Below are 7,500 nucleotides of genomic sequence, written 5' to 3' on the forward strand. Positions count from 1 at the left end.
TTTATATATATTTATTTTTATTAGCATGCCAAGCTAAAATGGGACTTAGACCATCTGATATACTGGCAAATATTTAAGTTTCGGCATCGAATAATTCATTAGCATTACTTTTCTAAAATAATTTTATTGCTAATTACAGGGAGACATAGATAAATAATGGGTGGATAAAAGAACTCAAAAAAATGGACATAATTATTTAATTATCATCGCTATCTAGGAACAGATAATTTTCGTCGTCGCTTTTAGTGTTGGTGATGACGAGATCTACACTGTCTTGAATGTTGACTGACGACCAGTAATTGTCTTCGTAAGACCTCGATCTTCTGACTGCACCAGGCCACATATCCCGTGTTACAGCAACATGGCCTCTTCAAAACTGGCGTGGAGATCAGCACGGTGAACCGCTGCAACGAGGAGCTCACTTGTCGCTTCATGCAGCCCCACACCTGCTCGATGGCGGTGAGCTCAGGTTGGGCGGGCGGCAGGTGAACCACTTCATGGCCCCATTCACGGATTAAATTGGCAACCGTGTCTATAGGTTTTGGCCGGTTCTGCTTGCAAATCTGTAGAAGCTCTGGGCGTGTTGCGTGCGTTGGATATGGTATTTTGCGGGACTTGAGGCAGTTCACCAAATCTTTTTTCGTAGCTGTTGTTGGGCAGCGGCTCTCCTCTTGTCATTTGGCTGTGGTAGGATGCATTATCAAGCACCAGCACTGATGGCTCAGCTAGCGATGGCAGGAGCTGTGACGTCAGCCAACGAATGAATATTTAGGAATTCATTTCCCCATGGTATAGTCGCCACTTTTATTCTTAGCAGGGAAACACAGGAATGAGTTTTCTACAAACTCATTATCTGTACCAGCTGCGACGACCACAAACCTACCTCTCTCCTGGTGGCACCTGCCATAGAGGTAGAATATTTCCTCCAAGGCACCTGCCGGCTGTAGGTGGAACTGGTGTCAGACTGAGAGGTGTCCACCCACTCCTTGTTGTGGTGCATCCTGATGGTGAACCATGTCTCGTCAACATACACCACCTGTCTTCCTTCGTTACGATGTTGCTTGAGTGCTCGCAGAGCATCGATACGGCTGCAGACGACATCCGGAGTTTCCTTTCTCAAGTACATTTTCCGCTGGGATGTTCTGTACTGGAAACCCATGCTGTGCAAGATTCGCCATACTGCCTTCTCTGAGGTCTCTCCAGGTAGCAAGGGTAAAATTGCTTGGCAACAAAGGTAGCGTGTACATGCCTCCGAATGGCACTTGCGGTGAAGTTGTCAAAGACAGGTGGCGTAATGTTGGGTGATGATGCAGGTGGTGTTGCAGACGGTGAATCCGTTCCCCGACGAGAACTCTGCTACTGCTCGCCAACACCCGCACACCATTCGGTGTCAATCCCATAGCATCACCAACAGGTTCGAACGGCCTGTTGAAAAAAAATACAGTACATACATATATACATATGTATATGTATATATATATATATATATATATATATATATATATATATATATATATATATATATATATATATATATATAATCAATCTGTTTTCTGGTGGGTGGTGGGTGGTTAGTTAGGTGGGGTGAAAGTTTGGCTTGATATCCTACTTGTGTGTGGGGGTTTATTGCGGAGGGTATTTGTCTCATTTCACTGTTTACAGCTGAATTTACAGTAAATTACAATACCGTGTAATTATTCAAACTTTGATTTACACTAACCTTCAAACTTTTTCTTTTCCATGTAAATTTTAAAGTTTCAACGCAATTGCAGTTTTGCAATTACGCGGACAAAGCAACATATTTGCCGTGGATACATTGGTACTTGTTTGAAATCGTGTGGATCTACAACTGCTTCCGATGATTACCATGACTTACTAAGAAAACTTTCCGAACACCTTAAACCAATCAAATGCGATAGATTACCAAATACGATAATTCGCGTAAAGCACTCGGTCATTCTGTGCATATCCTGTAGTTACACTTTTGAATTATCAACCACCAAAGAACCCTATTTTGCTCTTTGGGTTAATTTTTTATGTACAATGCATGTTATATAAAGGAAATAATAATGAAAATGGGGGAAAGAGGGCAGGAAGGAGGGAAGAAGGGTAGGACGGGTGACCCCAAGGGTTACCGATATTACTAGGAAGGGTTGGGGGGACAGGTAAGAGGGATGGCTCCGCGTCACAGAAACGTCATAAAGCACCACTTGTTCGAAACGCTCTGAGGAAAGGCAAGAAGTTGGGCTTTTTTGTAAGAGTAAACGGCTTAATTAGGCACATCTGTCAATTCAGTGTACTACCATAGATTAGGACAGTGTTAGAAACACTCAGTGCTTTAGTAGCATGGAAATCCATTTGTCGGTTTAAAAGTTGTTCACGAAAACAGTATATCATGGCCACTGGAATGCATAGTAAAAAGTCTTCAAAAGAAATTTTAAAGTTTCTTAGTCCCTCAGCAGCTCCCATTTCATAACTATTAGCGATAAGCCCCGGACTCAGATTTGCTAGTGTTATAATGGTGACGCCGTGTCGCTATCTAAATATCAGTCTTCGGGACTCATAAAAAAAAACAAAAAATAAACAGCAAAATGGAAATAAGCTGCTTGGAATTTACGATCAAGTCAGAATAACTAATATTTCTTAGTCCAGCCGTCACAGAGAAAAGCCATTAATTCCTCTTCTTCTCTGTGCGACAGTTGGCGAACCCCTCTCCCTTTTTTTTTTTTTTTTTTTCCATGCACGGAAACATCAATTCTTCACCTAACGCACCACCGCCCCCACCACCCACCCCCTTTATCTTTTTTGTTTCTTTTTTCTTTTTAATGCTGACGCGCCTCCCCGCATAATTTCGGCACGTTCTTGCCGCATGTGTCCCTGGGAAAAGTGCAGATTCGCCCGGGCTGCTTCCCTCCTCAACAGCTGGTAAGCCATATTTTCCTCGTAAGTGTGATAACTTTACAGTCTGCGGAGAAGCGCCCGTTTTCTATTTACTCGGGGAAATTTTGCCGAAGTTTGTCCCCAAAGGAATGTTTCCATTTTCTTCGGCTGTCAGCAAATGACGTTAGAATGGAGGAAAATTTTTTATTCTGTATTCTTTGTATTTTTTCATGTGATATATATATATATATATATATATATATATAATATATATATATATATAAATATATATATATATATATATATATATATATATATACATATACATACATACATACATACATACATACATACATACATACACACATATATAGCCTATATGCATATATATACATATATTTATATTGTAAATTTATATATATACTGTAACATGTATATATATAAAGTATATATACTGTATGTGTATATATATATATACGAGTATATTATATATATACTGAATATATACATACTGTATAGACGTACCGCAGACAACCTATCATTATTTCAGTATGACGCCCGAACGAGTGACCTTGGCCTACCTTTCAAGAACAAAGGCACATTTACCACTTAAAAATACAAAATTTTAAGACAAAACAATCTGCCCTTAAATATTTTATCTGAGGACATACATCCTGAAATTAAGTAATTGCATTATTGCCGTACTAAATGAGTTAATCTATAAGAAAAATTTTCATAAAATGTTTTCCATTCTGACCCATTAAAAACCAATGGTAGTTTCACTGTTAGAGCGGAGAACTGTACGCAGAATTTCTGCAAAAGAACCAAATGATCCTCTGATAGTAGAGGGGCCGAAGGATTGCTGTGCATACACCCGTCCGTAATGCCTACAGTGCACCGGGTGACGTGCACTGACGGACCTATATCTGTGCGAGGCTCATGGGGGTGGGTCCTGGTAGAGTGGAAAATTTTAGATACTTTTGATATTTAATTTAGTCAGTCAACAGCATGAAATCAAAAAGTTTAATTTAAAAAGGTGCTGTGTCACTGAACTTCAAAGTAATGCATCTAGCAGAGAATATAGTTAAATGATATATTTAAGAAGTTCCACAAAAAAAAATATATATATATATATATATATATATATATATATATATATATATATATATATATATATATATATATATATATACACATATACATAGGCTACATACATTACACAGGGCTTGGAGACTGAGTGATACTTCTCGGTTCACGTTTGCTGGGTTTGTGGATCTTCCGTCATGCCGCCAACCAGTCCATGTAACTGTAAAGGTACCAGCATTTGCTGATTGACAGAAGAGGGCGTGTTGCTAGCAATCTCACCCTTAATAACTTGCTGAGAAAATGAGGCTGTATCCCTCCGATGCCACCCTTTCTAAAGAAGTGTATATTATATTTATATATATATATATATATATATATATATATATATATATATATATATATATATATATATATATATATATATATATATATATATATATATATATAAATACAGTATATATATTATTTTCTTCAGAAAGGGTGGCACTGAGCGATATATATATATATATATATATATATATATATATATATATATATATATATATATATATATATATATATATATATATATATATATATATATATATATATATATATATATACGCACAAGGTAAAATAAGATAAAATAAACAAGCAACACCGGACGGTAACGAGATGTGAAACCAATTTAGGCCTATGAATAAAAGTGAAACCGAAACGCGGTAGGCCTTGTGGTAATCGGATCCGGACATCTTTTTCTTGAATAGATATAAAAATATTTTGTGGTAACTCTTTGACATGGACACCGACTGGGAATATATCGTTACACCAACAGTAGGCCTAAGGAATGATTTCTCAACACTGAGGGTTTTCGAACCTCTGTCTCTGCTTAGTTCTTAAAGTGACGAAGGTTTTCTCTCTCGTGTATATGTATGTATGTATATATATATATATATGTATATATATACATATATATATATATATATATATATATATATATATATATATATATATATATATATATATATATATATATATATATATATTTATTTGTGTATAGATACACATATGTATAAATTTACATATATACATATATATATATTATATATAGACATATATGTATATGTATATGCATGTATGTATATTTATGTATATATGCGTGTATTTATATATATATATATATATATATATATATATATATATATATATATATATATAAACTGGATTTTGTCACATATAAATTATAGCAGCAGTTGTTGGTCCAAAAGCCAGATGATGGAATCAGCATCGATTAAACAAAGAAATACAATGAACCTTTCAAAAGGAGCTTGGGACTCAGATATTGTAGATTAAATCTTCCTCTAGCCAGCAATTAAGAAGATTAAGGAGAAATTGTCAACTTGAGTTACGTAACGGCTGACATCTGGATTTCTTGGATAAATACTACTATTCTGTAACTCATTTCATTCATCATCTGCCTGTAGAGGGAGACAGTTGTTCTCCGAAATAAAGCATTAACTTTCTACATTTTGGGGTTTTTATGGGCTCCTTTTTTGGGGTGGAATTCTGTTTTAACAGAAAAGACTTCAATCATATAGCCTATAGCCTATATAGCCTGTGTGTGTGTGTGTGTGTTACGTAAGATTCCCAATGAAATACATGTTAAAAAAACATAGTGAATTAACAGATATATATGTACAAAGTTTAGAGCTTCTTTCCAACTGCTGTGGACTTGTTCAGTAAAATGGCTCTTTTAGTGAACAAGTGTACATGGACGAAAGCCCTAAGCTTTGTACATAGCCCATATATATTAAATACACAATGTTCTGTAGCATGTATTTCATTGTTGATCTTACCTCTCATTTCTGAGAATTACAACACAGTACTTTTATATTTCATATATATACAGTGTATATATATATATATATATATATATATATATATATATATATATATATATATATATATATATATATATATATATATATATATATATATATATATATATATATATATATATATATATATATATAATATATAATATATATATATATAATTTCATGACACCATTCCCCTTAAGGCGGTAGCTTTCAAAGGAAAAGTTAAGCGATAGCCACAGCCAAACCCAGTGTTTTGATAGCAGATGAATTTATTGATACGTACACAGAAATCTAAGCTCCATTAAGAGAGAGACACGAAAATAGCAACGAAAATGTAAATATATTTTAGATAATTTAGAATATAGAAAATAGTGTCAAGATACTTGTCAGATTATTGAAAACTTTTTCACTCTTATAAGACAGAAGTTAATTAATTTTCACATTCACAGTGAGGAAATTATCATTATTACTATAATTATTATAAAAAATAGCAAACACTCAAACAAAACAGTATTATGGGTCTGTCAATATATGGTTTACAGATTTGTCATTTTGATAACTAAAATAGTCCACTGAGCAATCCAGTCAGTTACTCCCAGTATCTCTCTCTCTCTCTCTCTCTCTCTCTCTCTCTCTCTCTCTCTCTCTCTCTCTCTCTCTCTCTCTCTCCACACACGAGATGTGACCTGCAACTGTTGACTAGTGGCCAAGTTCTTAGTTCATCGCTCACGAAACGTTCCAATTCCTTTCCTCTCCTCACTCGGTTCGGGGATCGAACGCGGGTTCTCAGGTTGTAAACAGAATGCTACCAATTACACCATGGAGACCAGAGAGAGAGAGAGAGAGAGAGAGAGAGAGAGAGAGAGAGAGAGAGAGGTAATTTCCTGATATACCTTTCGTTGCAGATAACTTGTATGATAGATAGATAGGTAGATAGAAAAATAAATCAGATAGACATAAGATAGGTAGATAAAGAGACAGAAAGAAGATACTTGATATAAAAAAAAATGATAGATAGGTAGATAGAGAGAGAGATAGATGTAAGATGGATAGGTAAATAAAGAAACAGAAAGAAGGTACTTGATATAATACCTAACACACCCACAACATGTAGCTGCCCAGCTGGGTATGCGCGTCCACCGGCATGTACCAAATCCACTACCGTGAAACGGCGATTAGGTCGGCGCGAATTATCGGGTGTTTGGCCACAACTCCATAATCTCACAAGACCCACGAACCTTCCGTCCAGCCTCATATTTCACCTCCGAGAATCTCGACAAACGTTTGTGGTGTCACGTCGGCGTTCTTAAGCATCCTTTAGAAGTCTGTGGGAAATTGTCGCCTTTACAGCGTGGCTGGGTGGTCTGCGAATGAAATTATCCCTCAGTTCTCATTGTATTTAAAGAATTTGCTTACATTTTTGTTTATTCATTCATTATTTGTTGATTTATCTGTTTTTTATAATAACTGATCTCTCTTTCTGTATTTCATTACCTTCTGTTACTTCTTTCGAATGAACACCATATTCCTTGAAGCTTGAATTTCAAGTCAGTGGTCAGAGTAATAATAATAATAATAATAATAATAATAATAATAATAATAATAATAATAATAATAATAATAATAATAGTGAAACGGGGCAGATCCCATGCTGATTGATGATGCAAGTGGGTTG

General features: G+C 35.4%; 1 protein-coding gene across 1 annotated transcript in view; it reads left to right on the forward strand.

Annotated features, from left to right (window-relative positions):
- Positions 1–7,500, forward strand: part of LOC136839528 (uncharacterized) — a 320,867-nt gene that overhangs the window by 11,496 nt on the left and 301,871 nt on the right. The gene's annotated exons all lie outside the window — the stretch shown is intronic.

This window comes from Macrobrachium rosenbergii, chromosome 6 (assembly GCF_040412425.1).
Source record: "Macrobrachium rosenbergii isolate ZJJX-2024 chromosome 6, ASM4041242v1, whole genome shotgun sequence".
Lineage (NCBI taxonomy): Eukaryota > Metazoa > Arthropoda > Malacostraca > Decapoda > Palaemonidae > Macrobrachium > Macrobrachium rosenbergii.